The 11,954-nt window shown below is 32.1% G+C and overlaps 1 non-coding gene across 1 annotated transcript; it reads right to left on the reverse strand.

The window, feature by feature from the left end:
* Positions 1-9,353: 9,353 nt before the first annotated feature.
* LOC131182732 (small nucleolar RNA R71) lies at positions 9,354-9,459 on the reverse strand. The gene has a single exon (XR_009150992.1). It is a non-coding gene; the product is annotated as a small nucleolar RNA R71 (small nucleolar RNA).
* Positions 9,460-11,954: the final 2,495 nt, after the last annotated feature.

Below are 11,954 nucleotides of genomic sequence, written 5' to 3' on the forward strand. Positions count from 1 at the left end.
ATGATAAAATTTCTCCATCTAAAGATAAACTTGCATTTCTCTTTGACTCAACATAACAATTATAAACTTCAATAGCCTCTGCCTTCGTATCATAAGATTTGTATAAACTCTTGCTAACGTTAAGTGCAAATTCATGCCATGAAGTGTATATTCTATGATTAGCACCTTCAAAAATAATATAATACTTTTTATTGTCCTTCCTTTACCCATAGTAAGTTCAAAATGAAAAATAATAGAAAAAAAAAATAAATTCAAAGAAATGATATTATCTTATTTGAAGATGAAATCAAATATAAAGATGACTCTAATAGAAAATGGAGGAAGTGGAAAAAAAAAAAGATAAAAATGAAGATAGAGGGGATGCATCTCATGTAAATGTTGGGCAAGAAGAAGAAGATGAAGATTTTCTTGTTGGAGAGAGGAAAGGAAGGAGGGCTTATAGAAGGGGTAGTGTATAGAAGGAATGAAGATGAAGATGAAGATGTTCTTGAATAAAAACTAAAGAAAAATGAGAGAAGGGGGGGTATAGAAGAAGGGAGCATATAGAAGAAGGAGGGGGTAAAATGAAGAAAAAAATAATAAATATAGAGGTAAAAAAATTAAAGTAGTAGACATACATTAATTGACATATGCATAAAAAGTAATAACTTGAGCTTGAGACTTATAATGTTTAATGAACAAGATAGAATTTGTAATTTGAATTTCAAATTCTGCACATTGTTTTAGGAAAATCTCTACAAGGGCAATAGTGTAAAATTACAAATTTTTAATGAATGAAATTATACAAATGACCCCATTGATCCATATTAAATGTGGATCTACTTGATCCCTCAATCTTTTTCTTAAAAAAAAAAAATACAAGATTTTATTTTGCCCTTCTATTTTTTTGAAGTACTTAAATAATTTGTAAGCCTAACTTTAGACTCAAAAGAGGCCTTTGGTTTTAAGGGGAATACATTGTTTTATTTGCACCAAAATTCAAAAGTAAAAGAGTTCAATTAATATATATATATATATATATATATATATATATATATATATATATATATATATATATATAATGAATTTTAATTTAATAGTATTGAAATGTGAAAATTTTGTGTTCTTACACCAGTCGAGATTAATGTAAAAATTATTAAAAGAAAAAAATATTTATAAACTACTTTGTACGAATCAAGCAACTCATTGTGGAAAATTCTTAACAGTTTTAATTAACTCGAGAGTCGTCGCAGGAATTACAAAGTTTTTTTACGTAATATTTAATTGATATTTCAATTCATTTTAAAATTCAAACAATTCATATAAATTAGAAAAAAAAAATTTATAAATTGACCTTGTTAACCCCATGAGCTCAAAGAAGCATGAATTTTGATGATAACAAAACTCAACTAAAATCAAACTAACCTTATTTTTAAGTGTTGTGCTTTTCTAAGGATAAAGAAAAAGATTTATAGAGTTGATGATGAACTTGTGTTTTAAAGAAAGAATGACATTCTAAGATAACACAAGACGAATCAAAGACAAAGAAGATAAAGAGAGAAAATGTTACCTTCCAAGCTGCATTGAAGATCAAAATTGAAGGTACATATAGTTTGAGAATAGTTTAAAGAATTTAGGAATATGTGTGAAAAGAATTGAGGAGGAGAGCCAATGAAATCATTTTTATTTCCTCAAATTTTTATCCTAAGTTTTCAGAAATTATTTTGAATTATCAATGGCCTAAAAGTATTTTATTATGATTTGGTGTAAAGTTTTAAATTTTTGAAAATTATACAGAAAAGTTTTCCTGGTATGCTAATTAGTTTGCTACTGGTTCTGGTATGCTAACTAACTCAACTCTGTACAACATCGCAGAAAATGACAAAATAACGGTTATTTTCTTGAAATTTGAAATTGTAACCTTCAAATGAGTTCTCAAACAGTCAGAAATGATCTAAAGCTATAAATATACTTATCGTTGGCCATTTTACACTTAATAAATGTTTCTCTACTGTTCCTAACCTTTTAAGATCATTAAAGCTTTCTTTCAAAGTGCTCAAATTATTTTTATTACTCATCATTGGCATACCTACTCGTCTCTTCTTTATAAATTCTATTGTATTGAGTGAGATTAAGTTTTAACACCTTCTTAGAATTTATGAGAGGTCATTCAAGCACCTATTGAAGTTTAATTGTGAAAAGTATTTGGGATAACAATTGGTAGAAGTGTGAAGCTACTTGTAAAAGCTTTGGTGTGAAGATTTGTAAAGGGCTTTTTATCTCTTGCCTTTAAAAGAGAAGAATAATGAAGTGAAGACTCAAAGTGGAATCTTTGAGAGAGTGGATGTAGGCTAGTTAGGCTGAACCACTATAAAAATTCAGTGTTCAATTCTCTTAACCCTTACTCTTTGAATTTATGCACTTTTATTTTCTGGTTGAATTATTTTTGCTGAGTTGAGAATTGATATAGTTTACTGTTAACTCTGCTATAAACTGAAATAATTTGTTTGCTATTGAATCTGCTGAAATCTGATGTAATTTGCTTACTGCTATATCTGATGTCAATTGATATATTCTATTTACTGCTCTGTTTGCTATGTTGTAATGTTATTCATATTACAAGTATTTTTACTGAGTGTTAATATATTCTGTCAGATCAATACACTGAATGTTTTTAAGCCAACTTTGTATCAACTAATTATTTGAGCAGTATATCACACACATTTCACAGTAGAAATTTAGTTGACCTGAGTTACAATTTTTCAAAGGTTTTGAGTAAGAATCGAAAAATTGTTTTAGTCCAATTCACCCCCCCTCTTGGACATATTTTGGGACATCAATTTGGTATCAGAGCTGGTCTCTCTTGCTTGAGGATTAAACACCTTAGAGTGATCCATACACATGGCTGGTTCATCCAGTAATTCTGCTAGTATACCTGCTCCCTTAGTAGAAGGTTATTCAATCACTAGACCACCACTTTTTAATGGCATAAATTACTCTTTTTGAAAAACTAGAATGAGAAATTTTATACAATATGTTGATATTGATGCTTGGAGAATAATTAAAGATGGTCCTTATGTTCCTTATAAAACTAGTGAAGGAACTGTGCAAATTCCTAAAGCTAAAGTTGAATTTAATGATAATGATTGGAAGAAAATTTCTACAAATGCCAAAGCCATTAACATTCTTCATTATGCTCTTGATATTAATGAGTATAATCGTATTTCAGGTTGTCAAACTGCAAAAGAAATATGGGACAAACTAGAAGTCACATATGAAGGAACCGATGTGGTGAAAGAATCAAAGGCAAACCTCCTCATCCATGATTATGAGTTATTTGAGATGAAACATGGTGAAACAATTGCTGAAGTGAGTACTAGATTAACAAATCTTGTCAATCTTCTTAAGGCTCTTGGAAAGAAATTTGAGAAACAATAACTTATAAAGAAAATTTTGAGAATTCTTCTAAAGTCATGGGAAGCAAAGACCACTGTTATTTAAGACACTAAGGATTTCAGAAAATAAACCTATGATGAGCTAATTGGTTCTCACATTGCACGTGAGATGATCTACAAGAAAGATGAAAGTGAAGGTGATTAAAAGAAAAAGAAAGTTATAACCTTCATATCCGAAAAAGTTGTTGAGAAAAGAAAAGTGCTGCTTTCAAAGCCAGTTCAAGTGATGGCTCAAGTGCTTCAAGTGATGATGATGAAGATATGGCTATGATAGTCAAAAGGTTCAAAAGGGCATTTAGAAAAGGAGGAGCAAATACAGGAAGTTCACAAAGAAATATGCTCTAAAGAGTCCAAATCACTCAAGTGAAATTATTTGTTATGAGTGTAACAAACTAGGCCACATCAAGCCAAAGTGTCCTACATTGAAGAAGAAAAACAAGTTTACAAAGGATAAAAGTAAAAAGGCAATGGCAACAACATGGAGTGATAGTGACTCTTCATTAAATGATGACACAAGTGACAAAGATGTTGCAAACACTTGTATGATGGCAATTGAAGAAAAAGGTGAAAGCTCACACATTGAAGATAGTGATAATGAGATAAATCTTGAACCTTCTAATATTGATGAGTTAGAACTTGCATTTGTAAAGACATATGACAAATATAGATCTTTTAAAAGGAAATGCAAAATTTTAAGACATGAAAATTGTGCTTTAAGATTACAAAATATTTCTTTAAGTATGGTTTTAAAGGAAAATGAATTTTACAAATCTCAAATGAAGTTGTTTAAAGAAGTTAATGATGAGCTTCAAAAATCAAAAGAAGTTTGTGAACAACTTCTTAAGAAAAACAGAATTCTTAAAGTAAAAGTTGAATATTTGACAAGAGATTTAACTAAATTTACAAAAGGAAAAAAAACACTTGATGTACTTCTTGGGAATCAAAGACTTACAAATTAAAAATTTAGAATTGGTTATGATGGATTTATGAAACATGGAAAATATAAACATTATTTTGTTAAAGCTTCATATTCTTCTCAAACAAATATCACGTGTTTTTATTGCAATCATAAAGGTCATATGATTAATGCTTGTCCTATTAGGAAAGGAACTTTTAAGGCAAAGAAAGTGTGGGTGCCTAAAGGAACCCTACCTAATATTACTAACACACAAGGACTCAAAGTTGCTTGGGTACCTAAGGACAGTTAACTAATTTTAGGTCTGCCTAAGGAGTATGCTGGAAACAGAATACTGGTGCATAGATAGTGGCTGCTCTAGGCACATGACAGGGACAAAAGGCAAATTCTCCTCTCTTACTTTGAAAGAAGAAGGTAATTTCAAATTTGGTGATAAGAGTAAAGCCAAGATCATTGGATGTGGAACTATTGGTAAAAATCCTTGCATTGAAAATGTTGCATTAGTACAAGGTTTAAAATAAAATCTTTTAAGTGTTAGTCAACTTTGTGATAATGGTTTTAAAGTCTTTTTTACTCCTACACACTGTGAGATTCATGGAAATAATGTTATGTTTACTGGTGCTAGAATAGATAATATTTACTACTTGATTTAACTAGTCTTGAAGAAAATTGTGAAACATGCTTTATGACTCTTGATGACAGTGCATGGTTGTGGCATAGAAAATTAGGACATGCTAGCATGAGCACACTTGTTAAACTTTCTAGAAAAAATCTTGTTAGAGGCCTTCCAAAGTTAAGTTTTGAAAAAAAATTTCAATGCAAAGCATGTGCACTTGGTAAGCATACAAAATCATCTTTTAAGCAAAAAAATATTGTAACTACGTCTAGACCATTGGAGTTATTGCATCTAGATCTTTTTGGTCCAATCACACCTAGAAGTCTAGGAGGCAAGGCATACGCATTTGTAATTATTGAAGATTTTTCAAGATTCACATGGACTTTCTTTCTTGCTTGTAAAGATGAAACCTTTGATGTATTTGAATCTTTTTGCAAAAGAATTCAAAATGAGAAAGGGTATTGCATTACCTTTTTAAGGAGTGATCATGGAAAGGAATTTGAAAATAGTTTGTTTGAAAATTTCTGTTCTCAAAATGGTATTTATCTATTTATCATACTTTTTCAGCTCCTAGAACTCTACAACGAAATGGAGTTGTTGAAAGGAAAAAAAAATCTTTGCAAGAAATGGCAAGAACAATGCTGAATGAAAATAGTTTACCAAAATATTTCTGGGCAGAAGCTGTAAACACAGCTTGCTATATTCTGAACAGAGTCTCCATCAGAGCTATTTTAAAAAAAACTTCTTATGAGCTTTGGAAAGGAAGAAAATCTAATATTGCATATTTTCATGTTTTTTGTTACAAATGTTACATTTTGAATAACAAAGACAGCAATCTCAAGAAATTTGATGCTAAATCTTATGAAAGAATATTTCTTGGTTATTCAACAAATAGCAAAACATATAGAATTTTCAATAGAAAAACCTTGACCATGGAAGAATCAATGCATATTCTTTTTTATGATGCTAACACTTACTTGCAAAGAAAAGATTATTGTGATGATGAAAATGAGCATATTCTAAATTCCAAGAATTCAAATAAAGATGAGCTTGATCCAAAACAATTAGTAGAGGATGATCAAAATAAAAAAGAAGAACTTCCTTGTTCTACAAATGTTGAAATTCAAGGAGACTCCTTACCAAATGTGGAAGAACTACAAATTGAGGAACCTCAACATCAAGACATTCCACAAGAATGGAGATACCATAGAAATCATCCCAAAGATGACATTCTTGATAGTCCATCACAAAGGATGATGACAAGAGCTTAACTTAGAAGATATTTTGGTAATGTTGCTTTTGTCTCTCAATTTGAACCTAAAACATATGATGATGCTCAAAATGATGAGAGTTGGCTTCTTGCTATATAAGAGGAACTCAATCAATTTGAGAGAAATAAAGAGTGGACATTGTTCCTAAACCTAAAAAGCATTCTATCATTGGAACTAAATGGGTGTTTAGGAATAAGATGGATGAAAAAGGGCATATGATTAGAAATAAAGCTAGACTAGTAGCTCCAAGAGGAAGGTATTGATTTTGATGAAACATTTGCTCCGATTGCTAGAATTGAAGTTATTAGAATGTTGTGTGCATTTGCATGTTTTAAGAATTTCATGCTTTATCAAATGGATGTTAAAAGTGCATTCCTAAATGGATATATTGATGAAGAAGTTTATGTGGCTTAACCTCCTGGTTTTGAAGACCTTTACTTTCCAAATCATGTTTACAAGCTTATGAAAGCTTTTTATGGTTTAAAGCAAGCTCCTATAGCATGGTATGAGAGACTTAGTAAATTTTTGCTTCAAAATTATTTTTAAAAAGGAAAAGTAGATACTACTCTTTTCATTAAGAAACTAGGAAAAGAAATGTTCATTAAGCGAATCTATGTAGATGATGTTATTTTTGGTGCTACTAATCATTCTCTTTGTAAGAAATTCTCCAACATGATGAAAAGTGAACTTGAAATGAGTATGATGGGTGAACTTACTTTCTTCCTTGGATTGCAAATCAAATAAATGAAAGATGGAATGTTTATAAATCAGTCCAAGTACATAAGAGATATGCTAAAGAAATTCAAAATGGAGGATATGAAAAGCATTGGAACTCCCATGAGCTCAACTATTAAATTAGAAAAAGATGAAAAAGGTAAGGAGATAGATAATTGATGCATGCATTTGATATCATCATTTGGGTATAATTTTTGCACATAATTTACTCTTGTTTTTAGCTATTACTGTAGATATTAGCATATATTTAGTCAATTTTGAATTTTTACACTTCTTAGTTTAATTTTTGGAACTTATTTGTTTTATAGATTAAATTTAGAGAATTTTGGTGTATTTTGATCAGAGCAGCCATTTGAAAGAAATTAGAGTTGAATTGCAAAATTTTGAAGTTGAGTTAAAAAAACAGAAAGTTGCACAACCTATGACACAACTTGTGTCACAGGTTGTGTTGTTGTCAGATATGAAGTTTTTCTCAGACAGAAAGTTATACAACTTACAACACAAGGCGCAACACAACCGACTCAGCTTGTGACATTTTAATGAAAATTCCTAACGTGGCACTTTTGTCCCTCTAATTTAATATATCATTTTCTCCAGAATCTTTTGTCTTTTTAACCCATTCTAGGGCAGACCTCTGCACCATATATAAACACTTTTTTCTCTTTCTTTCTAAAAAGAGAAAAATAAGGAGATTTTGCAAGAGAGAGAGAAAGGAAGAGGAGCACGTGAGATCGGTTTTTGCAGCAGCAGAGGACGCCTTCTGCAACACTCCAGCAATAGATTCTTCTTTATTTTACTGAGTTTTTCTTTCCCTTAGCTTAGATTTTCATTTCTTCTTCATTTATATACTTGGGTTTGTCTTGAAATCATGATTTATGAGTAGATCCTTGAGATTTTAGAGATGGGTCTATAAATATTGCTTTGTATTGTAGTTTTTGAATTGATTTAGTCATTTAAATGAGATTTGCTGCATTTTGATTTATTCCTTATGAGCTTGTTGCCTTGCTTGATGAATGGGCCCTTATTAAGTTAAGTTTTAATCCTTGACAGATGGACTGAAAAGTGAATGTTTGGGATAGATAATCTTGCAATAAACTTAGTTTTTTTGGTGTTAGAGATAAGCTAAGAGGATTAAGGGGACTTTCAAAATAAATTAGAGCTTTAATTGGGTTTTTGTCAGGTTTGAAATACTGTGAAACAGGGTTTGATTTGATGAATACCAATTTTGAAATGCTTGAAAAAGTTTTCAAAGAACTAAGAATTGATTTCCCTCAAAATTGCAATTCTCATGTGTTTTGCTAAATTGGGGATAAACCACATGCAAACAATATTGAAAACTCTATCTCTAGAATCATTTTAATTTTTATTGAAGTTAGATTTAATTCCTCCCAATTTGATAATTAGTAATTTTAATTCAAATTTTAGTCATCTAGTTTAATTAGTTTAATTGATTGTTTGATTTGGCTTAAATTCCTCAAATATCAATTTTAATTTTAAATTTCATTACAATATCTTTAAATTTCAGCATTCTAATTAGCTTATTCTTTTATTTCCAATTTAAGCACAATTCCCTGTGAGAGCGATATTTTTAAAACTATACTACTGTAACTTATGCACTTGCGGAAGCTATTTTACAACTAACATCAAGTTTTTGGCGCCGTTGCCAAGGAATTGTTTGTTTTTAAGTTGGATTTTAATTGTTTTAAGCTGATTAAAATTTTTATTTTCTTTTATTTTCACTGTTGTTCCTTGTGTTTTTCAGGTACTTTTCTTATTTATGAGACGATCGAAAAGCACAAGTGATACTCAATTGTTGTTCAACCCTGAAATTAACAAATTCTGTCAAGCCAACAAAAAGGAATCTAAAAGGAGAAAGGAAGTAGAAGAAGAAGAAGAACAAAGGTTTGAGTAAGAGGAGAAAATTGAAAATTTGGAGAATCAAATTAGAACTATTGATGGAAACAATGGAGGAAATGATCAAAACGGGCAGAATGAAGCTGTTAACCAAAATGATCCTCAGGGAAGATCCATGTTAGATTATGCTTTTCTTAGATGTACAGATGTGAGAGATAATAGACCTATCATTGGAGCTAATCAATTTGAGTTAAAGATTGGTCTCATTCAAATGGTCCAGAATTCACAATTTGGAGGTAGTCCACTTGAAAATCATCATTCTCATTTGAAGAAATTTTTGATGATATGTGGCACAAAAAGACAGCCTGGAGTTTTAGATGAAGTGATTCGGCTCACCTTATTTTTATTCTCTCTTCGGGATTCAGCATTAGAGTGGTATGACTTACTTCCACAAGCTACTATAGCTACTTGGGAGCAGCTATCTCAAGCTTTTCTATCATAGTTTTTCCCACCTGGGAAGACCACTCATTTAAGGAATTTGATGGTAGCTTTTAAACCAAGGGATGATGAAACTTTGGATGAATCTTGGATGAGATTTAAGGAGCTTGAAAGGCAATGTCCTCATCATGAAATACCCAAATGGATGATTGTTCAGAATTTCTGCACTAGAGTTACTCCAGCCATAAGAAATACAATTCATTCACAAGCAGGAGGAGATTTCATGAGAATGACAAGTGAAGAATGCTATGATCTATTAGAGAAGATTGCTCATAATACCCATTTGTGGGGAAATCCAAGAGCAATTGAGCCAAAGAAGGCTGGGATCTATGAACTTGACTCAGTTAGCTACATGAATGCAAGATTTGATCAGTTGACTCAGTTTCTTAGTGATTTTTGCACAAAGGCAACAGTCTCAACTCCTACAACTATACAATAAGTTGCCTACACAGATGGAACCCAAAGTTGTGGAGTTGATTAGTCTTCTTATGGTGATGATTATTTACAAGAACAAGCTACTTATGCAGAAGGTTATCAATAGAAACCTATGGGAAATTCTTATTCTAATGTCAACAACTCAACATGGAGACCACAAGCAACTTTTGGTCAACAAGTTCAAAGCTCAACCTATGCTCATGACCAGCAATATATGCAGCAGAATAGGCCTCAGTTTCAGCCTCAATTTTAGCCCACAAGGCAGCCATAACCTGGATATCAATCAAGAGCACAACAATCCCTTCCACCTCATGAACCAAAGCCAAACTTGGAAAGCAAGATGGAGAAATTTTTTGATGAACAAAGCAAGATGAATAGCAAATTGGAGGAAGAAATGCAACACATGAGACAAACCATGGATCAATTACAAGCTCACAACCGTATGTTGGAGACTCAATTGGCTCAACAAGCAAGCTCATCAGGAAGTAAATCCTATGGCAAACTACCTAGCCAACCGCAGAACCCTCATGAACAATGTAAGGTAGTGACCTTGAGAAGTGGTAAGAAAATTGGTCAAGAGAGTGAAAACAAGAAAGAAGAAAAAGAGAGCACAAAAGAAGAAAAATCAGTTGAGAGCAAGAAAAATGAAAAAGAAGAAGAAAGCAAAAGTGAGCAAGATGAGAGAGAGAAGCCATACATCCCACCTGAGCCTTATAAGCCCACCCTTTCCGACCCTCAAAGATTCATCAAGCAGAAGCTAGACAAACAATTTGGAAAATTCCTTGAAGTGCTAAAGAAGTTGTATATTAATGTGCCATTCACTAAGGCACTATCCCAAATGCCAAGTTATTCTAAGTTCTTGAAGGAGATTCTTACCAATAAGAGAAGGCTAGAGGATTATGATACCATCAACTTGGGAGAGCAATGCAGTGCTATAATTCTGAATAAGTTACCTCACAAACTCAAAGATTCGGGTGTGTTTTCCATTCCTTGTCATATAGGTGATAATTGTGCGGCAAATGCCTTATGTGACCTTGGAGCTAGCGTTAGCTTAATGCCTCTTTCAATATATGAGAAGTTGAATATGGGAGAGTTGAAGCCCACAAACATGTATCTTTCATTGGCTAACCATTCAATTAAGTATCCAGAAGGCATCCTAGAAAATGTACCTATCAAGGTTGGGAAATTCTACATTCCAGTGGACTTTGTCATTTTAGATATGGAAGAAGACACAAAAATTCCTATCTTGTTGGGAAGACCATTTTTGGCAACAGCTAGTGCTTTAATTGATGTAAAGGGTGAGAAATTGACACTTAGAGTGGGAGATGATCAAATGATATTCAACATCAATCCAGCCATGAAGAGAAAACATGAAGAAGTTGAGTCTTGTTTACGGGTAGACATCATTGATAAGATTGTTCAAGAGCATTTCAGAAAAAGCTATCCACAAGACCCTCTTGAAAATTGCTTAGTCCATAGTGGGAGCATTGATGATGACAATCCTCACATAGCTGCTTTTGCACAACACTTAGAGAGCTCTCCACCACATCCTGAAGCTACAATTTTTCAACTTGAAGAAGTGCAAACTTTGGAGATTAAACCACCATCATTAAAGGTAGAGGATGCCCCAAAGGTAGATCTTAAACCTCTTCCTTTCAACTTCAGGTATGCTTTTCTTGGACCCAATGGAACATATCCTGTTATAATTAATGTATCTTTGACTGATATTGAGATTGACAAATTGTTGAGAGTTTTGAGAGAATATATGAGAGTTTTGGGTTATGCAATTGATGATATAAAGGGAATTAATCTAACAGTTTGTATGCATAGGATTTTCCTAGAGCCAAATAGTAGACCTTCTATTGAACACCAAAGAAGATTGAATCCTATAATGAAGGATGTTATGAAAAAGGAAATCCTAAAATTACTAGCTGCTGGAATTATTTACCCTATTTCTGACAGTGAGTGGGTTAGTCCTGTGCATGTTGTACCAAAAAAAGGTGGAGTGACAGTTGTTAAAAATGAGAATAATGAATTGATACCCACTAAAATTGTTAAAGGTTGGAGAATGTGCATAGACTATAGGAAGTTGAACAATGCTACAAGAAAAGACCATTTTCTCCTTCCTTTTATGGATCAAATGTTAGAGAGATTAGCCAAGAATTCTTACTTTTGTTACTTAGATGGATATTTTG

Source organism: Hevea brasiliensis, chromosome 8, assembly GCF_030052815.1.
Source record: "Hevea brasiliensis isolate MT/VB/25A 57/8 chromosome 8, ASM3005281v1, whole genome shotgun sequence".
Classification (NCBI taxonomy): domain Eukaryota; kingdom Viridiplantae; phylum Streptophyta; class Magnoliopsida; order Malpighiales; family Euphorbiaceae; genus Hevea; species Hevea brasiliensis.